Here is an 11,027-nt window from a genome sequence, read left to right on the forward strand (position 1 = left end):
TTTTACCACAAAATGCTGAGAGCTGCTCTCAATGTAGCCATGTCTGCACCGTGATTTATATGGGAATTAAAAAATGAGTTGGAAAGTTTTCAGGGTCGGATGCAATTTCTTCCATTTGAATGTCAGAGTGCTGGAGATGACTGTATGTTGTTGTCTTGCTGTTACAGTTGGGAAGAACCAAAACTAATGTATATACTTTTTTTTTAACGTGCTTTACACATGTGCTAACCAGATCTTTTCTCTGTTTGATTTTCTCTTCTCTTTCAGGTAAGTGCTGCCTACAACCTCCTTTAGAAGAAAGTATGAGAGAAGGTGAAAGAATTAAGTGATGTTCTACTGTCTTCAGCACCGTTCATATCTCACTGGGTTTGTTATTCTTTAGTACTAAAAAAAAAGAGGAGGGAACCGTTTCCAGAAGGCTGGTGAGTATCTTCAGGTGATAATGGTATGACAAACACTTCCAAAAGACATTTTCTCTGCTGTTCCATACAAACAAGTAAACAAAGGAAAAAAGCAGCTGCTATGCTTGGTCATGAATGTTTGTGTGGGAGATGGGGGTTGTGAGTTGTAGTCTTTAAGAAAACAAAAGCAAGAAGGAAACTAAAGACAGACATAGAAGGCAACTTGCATAGTTTTTGTCTGAGTGTTATAACTTTGGTGTTCATTCTTTTTTATTTGGATTTGCTTGTTTGCTTTCCTGCCTCCCCCTTTCAGCAGAACCCAGCAGATACCTATGTTAGACTTGTTAGCAACAGAATCCCGGCTTTGTTGTAGCTGACAGGTGAAGCTTTTGTGTTATCGGACTGCAGTCGGTAATTGCAGGTCATATTTTATATAGAAGTCCTCAGGCTGAAAACCTGGAACGAGTTGGACTTTGGAGAGAGCTACGGGCGTTTGTTTAGACCTTGCACTCAGCAGGTGGCAGAGTGTGTTGTATCTCATTTTTATTTTGCTGGAGGTCTTACAAATAGTTGGCTGCATCTAGCAGAGAGCAGTTGCAGAATGAAGAGGGAAGAGGGTCACAAGACATAGGGTGTAACTATGGGGGTGTGAAGTTCATGGTGTTTATACTACAAAAACAAAAGGGCTTCAGACAAGAAGTCAAAGTGATAAATATAAAAGATTAATGCAGAGCCCAGCCAGAGGAATGAGAACATTACTGATACAAGATACGTCACCCCACAGGCACAACAAATGGACTCTAACGATCCACCTGACTCTGTACACACTGCAAAAGGAACAAGATGTTGGCCTTTATACTCTATATGTAATTATTGTTTACATAAGTATCCTTAAAGCCTAACAGACATGTTTAATGTACTTCCTACCCTATTAAAATCTGCAGGAATACTTTGTTTTTTGTATATATAGTAGACAACCACTGAGAAACACTGTCTTCTGACAGTGAGCAGCAGGGCGAGCACCTCGAAAAGAGTGAGTGACAGCACTGGTATTACTCTGCCATACGATGTGTATCCTCTCATATCACCCACTTATTGTTTCAGTCCTCTACTGACAAGAAACCTATCTGGTTTTGTTTCATATTAACAGGGGATCTGACAAGAAGAAATTATATACAAACAGCATCAAAATTGATTTTATTTTCAGGAGAATATATCTTTCACGTCTGTGCATACAGTATGAGCTCGAGAGAGAACTGTATTATATTGGATTAACAGTTTTTTTTCTTGGAGACATTATACATAGGTATGAAATGAGCAAATAAAGTTGAGATGGTGGTGCTCAGGATATTTGGCTGTAGAATTATCATGCTACTGATCAGATTATCAGTTTAAGTGTGAAGGTACACTTGAGCTCTCCAGAGGCTTATGGTCATTACATCTGTATCACGGGGTATTAGTTACACAAGAGAGGGGACGTGGAAATGTGCTATTACTATAAAATCTGTACTGAATACTACTCATCAGTTGTTGGCTTGGAAGGTGGCTGGTTTAGCCTGACAGTTTTCATTGTACTGAGAGGAGATGCTGTACTCAACGTCAGTTCTCACACAGTTTACAAGGCTGCAGGTATTTATGAATTGGATTACCTTTGTCCTAAAAATCATTAACAAAATTTTGTTTTAATCTTTAAAACATCCGGCCAAAGGAATTTAAAGTGAAGAAGCCGCGATTAATTTACATATTTTGCAGTCTTACTGTAGTTATCTAATTTATTTTAGTTTCTGCTTGTTAAAATTGCTGTGGAGTTCACTGAAGCAGCTGTTTTTAATTAAATAAACTACACAGAAAACTAGTATCCACTCTAGTAATTAAAGTAACTCTGTTTAGTGTTGATCATGGTTCAGTTCACTAATTAGATTTAGAAAGAACAGGGCAATTTACTATCATTAAGCAAAAACCCTTCAAATCTTGATGCATTTTGCTCTGAAAAAGATTGACTCAGGAGCACTCTATGGCACTGTGGTTTACTTGGTTGGATCAGAGTTTTCATATATGTGTGTATCATGTTTTTAAGCCCTAAAATCTCTGTGAGAGGATCTCCAGACCTGCTCTCCGCTCCTACCACTTCCCCCTTCTTAATCTGACTCAAGATGCTGTTTCACTCTTTACCTTTGATAACAGCTAAAAAAAAAAAAAGACAAATCTGTCCTCCTGTTTCAAAGAAATTGAACAAGCTGTCTGGATAGATGAATGTCTAGATAAACTAAAACACACACAAACACTTGCACACTGCTCCAATTTACAGCTGGCTTGTTACCATGACATTTGTGACATCCATCAGAAACACACCAACAACACTTTCTGCTCCACTAAGACTGCAGATGGATACAGTTTGAAAGAGAAGAGACACTGATGGTCTTCTCACTGGGAAAGTGTATGTGCCTGTGTGTATGGTTTCTCACTAGCATTTGATGACAATACACAATAATCCAAAGATGGCAGTAAAATGTTTTTTCTTTCTTACATGAGGTTTTATTCAAATGCCAAACTGAAAATTGCAGTTGATCACTTCTCATTTTGAGGTAATGCCATATGATCAGTGTATTTGTTTTTACAATGCATGACAGGTAACATTCTAATATGCTCCTCAGATCTTGATATGCACATGAACAGTCAGATATAGTTATGAATGTTATGTTTCAGATGGTATTTACTGTAATAGGTCTTGACAGAATTGGAACTAAACTCTATTACTCTAGATTCCTGGCAAGAAGGCTAGAGCATCTGTTTTGTCTGACCTTATCCATTATGATTCCTTCAAAATATACTTTTAATGATTATTTTATGGTACGTTTCTATAGTTTACCACCTTGTTGTCTTATTTGTCCAGTCACAGAGTCAGATTCAATGCTGTCATTTGATTAATGCTAAATAATGGACGCTGCCTCTCACAATTCATTGATGAGCCTTCTGGAGGTGCTGTGGCCTCTTAGTAAGAAAAACATGTATTGTGAAGGCTAGGGTGGAAAAAAATAGAGAGATGCTTTGATGTCATCCAAGCCCTTATGGTTGACTACGATGACGATCTGAGACCTCCAGTGTTGGTTATTACAAAAGTTCAATGGCCCATGAGAAAGCCATAATGTAGTGAGGAAATGGAAGAGAAAATGGACTTCGCAATATAATATTCCCCACATGATGCTTCACTCTTCCTTCAGATATTACTATTTGTGAATATATGTGTATCTAGCATGAAGGTAATATTAAATAGCACCAGGTGAACCCACAGATAGTAGCTGACAGTCGTTGTGAGGGCCTCAAAATTACTACAAACATTACCTACCTCAGTGACCAGTGATACAGAAATTTAAAAAAAAGTAATGTGAAGAATGTGAATAGTAAATGAGATTTGTTGAACATTCTTTGCATGACTCTTAGTCTTTCTGTATGAACTGGAACAGTAAGACCATGTAGTGTCAAACCTGATTAAGTTAAAGTTAAAGCTGGCTGTTGGATGTTGAATTGTTATATGTAGGCAGTGTCTTGGTACGGTAACTGTCTTGCGCTGTTGGGTATGTAAGTTGTTAAAATGCTCTGCTGCACTTGTTAAAACACTGGAATGTGTTCCTGATGCACAGCATTACAAACAAGTGAACCACAGAGCAGCTAGAAATCCAGCAGCAGTTTCAAAAGCATTTTCAGTCCTAAGTCACAGAGACACACTAGGTAAAGAAGCTTGACTAGTGCATCTCTAACTAGAATTTTGATGCACCATTTTAATTTCTGACCAATGATAATGTCTTATTACCCTCCCCGTCTAAGCCTTGGCCACATGATCATGAATCAGAGCTATTGCAGTTATTGATTTGCCTGCATTTCCTCCAATATGAAGCTGTTACAGCTTCTTGGACTTTAGTCCAGCTGTCTTGGTTAGAGCAGAGCTGTATATTTATTCTGTATTTCTCCACACCTGTTCGATCCTGTTGGATCACAAAATGTCTACTGCGCTGAATAAACAGTGGACCGATAACCAATCAAAATTGAGAAAATGAACATTAAACCACCTGCTAACAGAAATCAGAATGACTGGTTCTTTTATGGGATTCACAGCAGTATGTTTTGAGGTTATAGGATTTGATATTTCACCTTAAATATTTAATTACAAGGGGTAACAGAAAAGCCATTTTAGCAAAGATATCTCTGTAGTGCCCGTATCACTGCTTTTCTCAGTTTAAACGAATGTCACTTCCTCAGGTGATGTAACAAGATGACATCAAGCTCTGAAGTGTCCTTAAATTCAGACCCACTACAGAAGCAGGTACTGTATAGTTTCGATCTGTTGTTATTTCATACAACTGAACATTGAGACCAAGAAATCCCACAATTCTCCTTTAAACTGCCTATTGATTTCCCTTTTCCTCCTCCTTGTTTTCTCATAGAGAGAGAGAGAGATTACAGCTACTACTGATGCTGGAAACAAAATGTTCATGATTCAGTCTTAATTACTGATGTCTTTTGTAGGTATACAGCTGAAAGAGGGAGAAAAAGGAAATAAAGCAAGATGACAGAGCTTTAGCTTTGGATTTAAGACCGATTGAAGTACATTTGATTATAAGTTCCCATTAGCTCATTTCCTAACCTTCTGATTGACTTTTCTAAAGGACTGTGAGGCTGGACTGTGAGAGAAGCAGCTCTGGAAAGACTCTTTTTTGGCTGTGTTTACCTCTGACCTCTTTGGTTCACTTTATACACACACTTTCCCATGTGAGCCAGTGAATTAAGGCTGATGAAAATGCTGTCTGACCTGAAAGGCCCAGCCACAGAACTGGGTATTTTTTAAAAACTGTGTATCAAGCACATTGCAACATGTTGTATTTTGATAATAGTACATATGGGGTTTGTGTAGGAGTAGGACAACCTTTCATGACTGTTAGATGGAAATTAATAAAATAATACTATTGTCTTGAAAACAGAAATAAGAGATGAAAAATAACTCAATTAGACACTGTGGTTGTATTAGACCTAAATGCCTCTTTCAGTCTATCACTTAACACAGATCTGTTTCTTGTTCCTGCTGCAACATGATGGACAATCTGACAGATATAAAGTTTGATGTGCTAGCGAAGTGTAAACAAAGCAGAGAGCTTGCACCAACAGTCTTCAACCTGGAGAGACTCATTGTTGGTTTTAGTCTGTGTATGAGGTTTGTTGAAAATACTATTCATATAGAAAATGACCTACCTTATCCTTAATTAAAACCTAATTGTTACCCACACTACAGTTGTTTTTGAAATGAGCAAATTGCATATTGTTTTGCACATCCCTCTCTCGTCCTGCCTCTAGTGTTAATGTCACTGTTTGTCTTTTTCTGTTTCTCTTTGTAAGACTTCACGTTTTGAATGTAGTTTGATGACCTCCATTCACATTATAGTCAGTGATTCATGATGTAGTAAACGGTATTCAATTCCTGTTCACCTTCAGACCCCATGCACTGTATAAGTGTATACTCTAGATCTGACAGAGATGTGTTTCTGAGTCGATCTCAAGATGGATGACTCATCAATCACAGCCCATTTACTGTAAATATATTGAAAGAAATTCCATTGTCTTGTAACACATCACACTAAATCACGTGCAAGACTTTGTTGTTCTTCATGTAAATGATATTAATAAAACTTCACATCACGTGATTCATGTCCATTAAAAAGCCTTTTGAGTTCTAAAACCCAGATCATCCTCTAGCATTCTGTCACATCACCACACAGTCATGTTGTTATGTGAACAACAGGTGAATCCAGGTACATAACAAGTAGCAGCCTCAGTCAGTGAGCTGTGCTGTATGTGATGGGTTGCACTGGTGGGAAATCCATCCAAGAAAATGAGGGAACAAGAAGAAGGCTTTTCTCTCTGATCCCCATCTTTCCTGGGACTCAGCAGCTGCCTCTCCTTCCCTCTCTACTCTAACTGGTATCTAGACAGACTCTGTGTGTGTGTGTGTGTGTGTGTGTGTGTGTATATCTTTACACTAAATAAGATTTCACTAAATGCTCAGGCACTCTGGTCAAAGAGGATCTCCACTAAGTGTAGAAACTGCTGCATTCTTGGAGATATGCAAAGTATTAAGATGCAATGATATTATATTTTAAATTATAAAAAGTTATTTGGTAGTCCATAAAAGAAACAGTCTGTTCAATTACATCTCCAGGTACAGTAGCTATGTTTTATCTCAGAACTGATTGCATTTGCACAGATCAAGGTTGTCATTCTAATTCATCATGTGCCACTTTTTGTGTTTTGGACCGTTTCCTATACAGTCTGGCTGCTGCTTCTTCATCACTGCAGTTTGGCAGAAAAGCTTTATGAACACTGCCCAATGAGCAAATGTATTTTCTAACAAAACAATGCAGGAACTTGTGGATCTAGTATTTGTGCATAAAGTTTTATAGTTAAACTAAAATGAAGTCATTCATCTTGCTTTTCTCTTATGCAAAATCAAAGACTAAATTAATGCAGACAGTTTAATGAGATGTGGTTTAAAGAAGGATGGAAGAGCCTACGCTATCCCTGTTATATAAAGCATATAGAAGATAGAGATTCATTGTTCACACATACACACACACCCAGTACAATAGCAGCAGCTGTGAAACTTTGTAACAAGCTAGCTACTGTAAGATATTTCTGAATCTCAACCAAACATCGTAATCTGTCTATGGGCACTATAAAGTTTCTGACTTTTTGAGATTTGACTCATTAGTAGCTCCACACTGATGAAGAGAAGAATAAAATATCAGTCACACAATTTCAGGAAATCTCTGTTCACTTGAAAATTGTAACATGTTAAATTGAACTATAAATTCAGTCCAAAAGCACTAATGGAATTATTTTACTGCTGCCCCGAAGGAAAGTGGGACACACATTTCTTGTTTAGTTGTTGCAGACAATACATTTGGCCTTTGATGGATGTAATTATGTGTCTGTGCCAAATGCCTCTAGGTCTGTGTGGAGTAGCTTGCATAATGCATTATGTTTATGGGTTTTTCTGTGACTATTTTTAGTTGGTTGGATGGGTGGAACACAAAACGAGTTTGTTTGTGTACAGTAGATGAGACTAATGCATCTTCCAAGATCCCTGTGTTTTGAACAATTCGTGGAAAATTACTTACTGCTAAATAATCTATACTGATGTTTATGAGTAAAAGTTATGATTATTCTGTAGATTGTTCTGCCAGAAAAGTTCCCAAAAGCACCTAGCTCCACAGTCATTGTGAGCCTCGTGAGGTTATAGACCCACCATAGAGTCCATCCCTTTAATATAAAGTAGAAATCTCACACAAACATACACATTTCTGATCTCAGACCTGATATTCTCTTATAAAGTACTCTAACATGTAACCTAATTCATCGCCATTTGCATTAATGATCTACTTATGCTTTTAATATCATTCATTCATAAACCACAGTGGAAACTTTCTTTTGTTAGCACCATGCTTATAGAGTGCTGCCTTTATGTGGTGCTGAACTAGAACATTATCTCTTATCTTCAGCACATTAAACGTCAAAAAACATTAACTAAGCATAACATAACATAAACATACTAACCTCCAGCTCATTAAACGTCAAAAAACATTAACTAAACATAACATAACATAAACATACTAACCTCTTAGTATGTAAACAGTGCTATAGAATTTAAGGTTTTGCATTTTTTGCGTTGCCTCTTTAGACACGCCACGTTTCTATGAAGCCGTTAAACATAGATCCATGATGTCTTGTCTGCTTTCTGTACAAAATGTTCAGCTCATTTAGCATCATAATTATGAAATATCAGACCATAAAACCTCAGTATCCAACCCTCTGTGACTTCATTTCAGTCTGATCATTTTTACAATAACCCACACATTCCCCAGCCTCTAACATCAGTGCTTACAGTTTGTAATTTTTAAAGATGTAGGCGCTCGGTATCTTGTTAAGCTGAATGTATGGAGTAAAAGCCCAGAGGTCAGTTGGTGGTTTTAATCAGTAGTGACGTGGGCCTTGCAGCTCTGCTTTCTTTCCGCCTGACTAGCTCAGTATAAAGATCAGAGATTGCTTGTGCTGCTTCATTGATTCCTGTGATATCTACAGTATGGGGAGCAGCATACAACAAGCTGTGTAAACTCCCCCTGTCTGGATATGTTCTTTATCCTTTTGAAAATCACAACTTTAGGCAGTTTATTTGTTGCACCCATGCAATCTAAATGCTGTAAATGCTAACTGGTCATGATGCATGCATCCTCTTTGTATTTGACCCCTAGAGATGAGGGGACAGCCAGAGAATTACACTGAGCTGGAACTTCTCCTGTGGTTAGAAAGACTCCTCGGAACATTAAGTCACTAACTATTAGCACACTGTCTCTGTTGGATAGCTCTAGCTGTCAGCTAATACATCATCTAAGCCACCACAGAAAGGTGAGACCAGGGTTGGGAAACCGGTTGAGGTGGCCTGGGAAACAGGAGGCAACAGTAGTGCGGCGGGTGGAGCAGTCGTCTCCCAACCAGAAGGTTGAAGGTTTGAATCTCGGTGCCGGCAGTCCATATGTCGAAGTGTCCTTGAGAAAGACACTGAACCCCCCCGATGGTTAGAGCCATCGGTTGAGTTGGTGCTGCAGATGGCTGCCATTGGTTCTGTACCAGAAACAAATTCCTTGTGTGTAACATACTTGGCCAATAAAGGTGATTATCCTTATCCTTATAGGATTATAAGAGTGGAAGAATAAATAGATGTTATAAAAGAAAACAGAATGATGTTTAACCTCTTCTCTGTCTTACTCTCTCATCATCCCAGATGGAGGCTGTCAAGCTGGCAAATGATGCTTGTTTTTCTTTTGCCAGCAGCAGCTTCCATGCTGAAAAACACCCTGATTCTGTGTCACACACATGCATCCACATTGTTTCATAAGATCACTGAACTCATTAGCTTCTCTGTTTGAAATGAATATAGAAACAAAACATGTTTAAGAATTGTTCATCTGTGAGGCTAACTATAGAACCGGTACGATTGCAGCCACATAGAGCAGTGCTGACTATCGGTCACAAAATGTTTTCTTTTATTGAGAGCCATCAGAGTGCAACTGTCAAACGACAAACACACACAAGTAGTGCGCCTCTCATGCAGTATATGTCTTTTTCCCCTGTTTCTTAATTGCCTCCAAACAGCATCAAGTGCATCTCCTCAGCTCCTCATAAATTACCTGCAAAATTATGAGATTTAGTGTTGAATTAAGTACAGATGCAGGCACATTCTGAAACTTTCTCATTTACTGTATATCATTTCAGCAGGGATAGTTTCAAAAAAAAGTCTGCTGAGCCATTGAGGAAGTGGTTCCATGGAGAGTGAATGAAGTCATCCTGTCTTTTTGGGCTGACACAACATCACTCCATCTGCTCAGTCTTCATCTCCTGAAGATAAATAATGTAATGAGGGAAGTTAAGTTTTCACTGATTCCTTTTCATTTATGCAGTTTCTTATTGTGTCTGTACTTTTCTCTCATCATGTATTAAAGGTGTTGTGTAACCTTGAGTGCGTTTCTAGAGGCAGGAGCTACTCTTTTTTTATTCAGAGTGCGTGTGCTGCAGTAATGTCTGTCACAGTCCATTTCCCCCGAGAATAGAACGTCCCTGCTGACACACACCTCAGGATTAACTCGATGCTCTGTGTGTGCATGCCTGGTGTCACTCACATACAATCTGGGGATCAAAACCTGTTTATACACATTGTTGGAACTCTGCCTTTCTTGGTTCAAGGTTAGGCAAGCTGTGGTTATGGTTATGTTTAGGGTAAGTCTCCTGGAAATGAACTTAAGTCGATATAAAGTCCACATTCTCAACAATGAATAAAAACAAATGTGTATGTGTGTGTGCGCTCCTTCTCTTCAGCAAACCCTGCAGTCAGTTTAACAACTACATGACTCAGCTCCTTACAGACATTCATCTGTAGCCCTGACCTTTTCTATGTAGTCATGTTGTACAATCGCGTCACTGCTCAGTTCGACTCAGCCTGTGTTTTACATCACAACACTGACCTCAGTTCCATGTCTGTTCATCCCTCCAGACTGAATTAAGATGTGACCATGGAAACTCTGTCAGTGGAGGTGAACTGAGCCTCTTGTAGTCCTTTCAGCCCCGATGGGACTATTACTGAGTGCCCATGTCCTCTGCTGGATTCTTGGCAGTTCAGACTAAACCCTGGTATGGTTTTATACATATATAATATCATCTTAAATAGGCAAGTCTACACATTCTTGGTGAACTGTCATTTATCAGTTGGTAATTGGAGACGCCAGTATTTCTGTCTTCACATTAAAGCACAAAATCTTTATGTTAAAAGCGTCTAAAGGCTGTGTAGCTCTTAATGGAACCACATATCGCTAACTTAAAAGGCGGAGGTTATTTTTCACTTCATTTATGACAGATTATATGGCTTTATTTTCTTGTCAGTTTGATAGTGTATTTTTGCCAGAAAATCTAAATCAATTTAGTGCTTTAGTGTTCTCTTAAAATGATTTTCTTTTTAAATGAAGTGCTAATGTAATAAACTGTATGTGCTGAGGGCCGAACTGGGCCCGGAATGTGTTTACTGTTCAG

At 38.4% G+C, this 11,027-nt stretch overlaps 1 long non-coding RNA gene across 1 annotated transcript; it reads left to right on the forward strand.

Moving 5' to 3' along the window:
- Positions 1 to 380: 380 nt before the first annotated feature.
- On the forward strand, positions 381 to 6,125 carry LOC109951746 (uncharacterized). Its single transcript, XR_002273662.1, has 3 exons — positions 381 to 422; positions 4,659 to 4,722; positions 4,844 to 6,125. It is a non-coding gene; the product is annotated as an uncharacterized LOC109951746 (long non-coding RNA).
- Positions 6,126 to 11,027: the final 4,902 nt, after the last annotated feature.

The sequence above is a fragment of the Monopterus albus genome, unplaced genomic scaffold (genome assembly GCF_001952655.1).
Source record: "Monopterus albus unplaced genomic scaffold, M_albus_1.0 scaffold8.1, whole genome shotgun sequence".
Classification (NCBI taxonomy): Eukaryota; Metazoa; Chordata; class Actinopteri; order Synbranchiformes; family Synbranchidae; genus Monopterus; species Monopterus albus.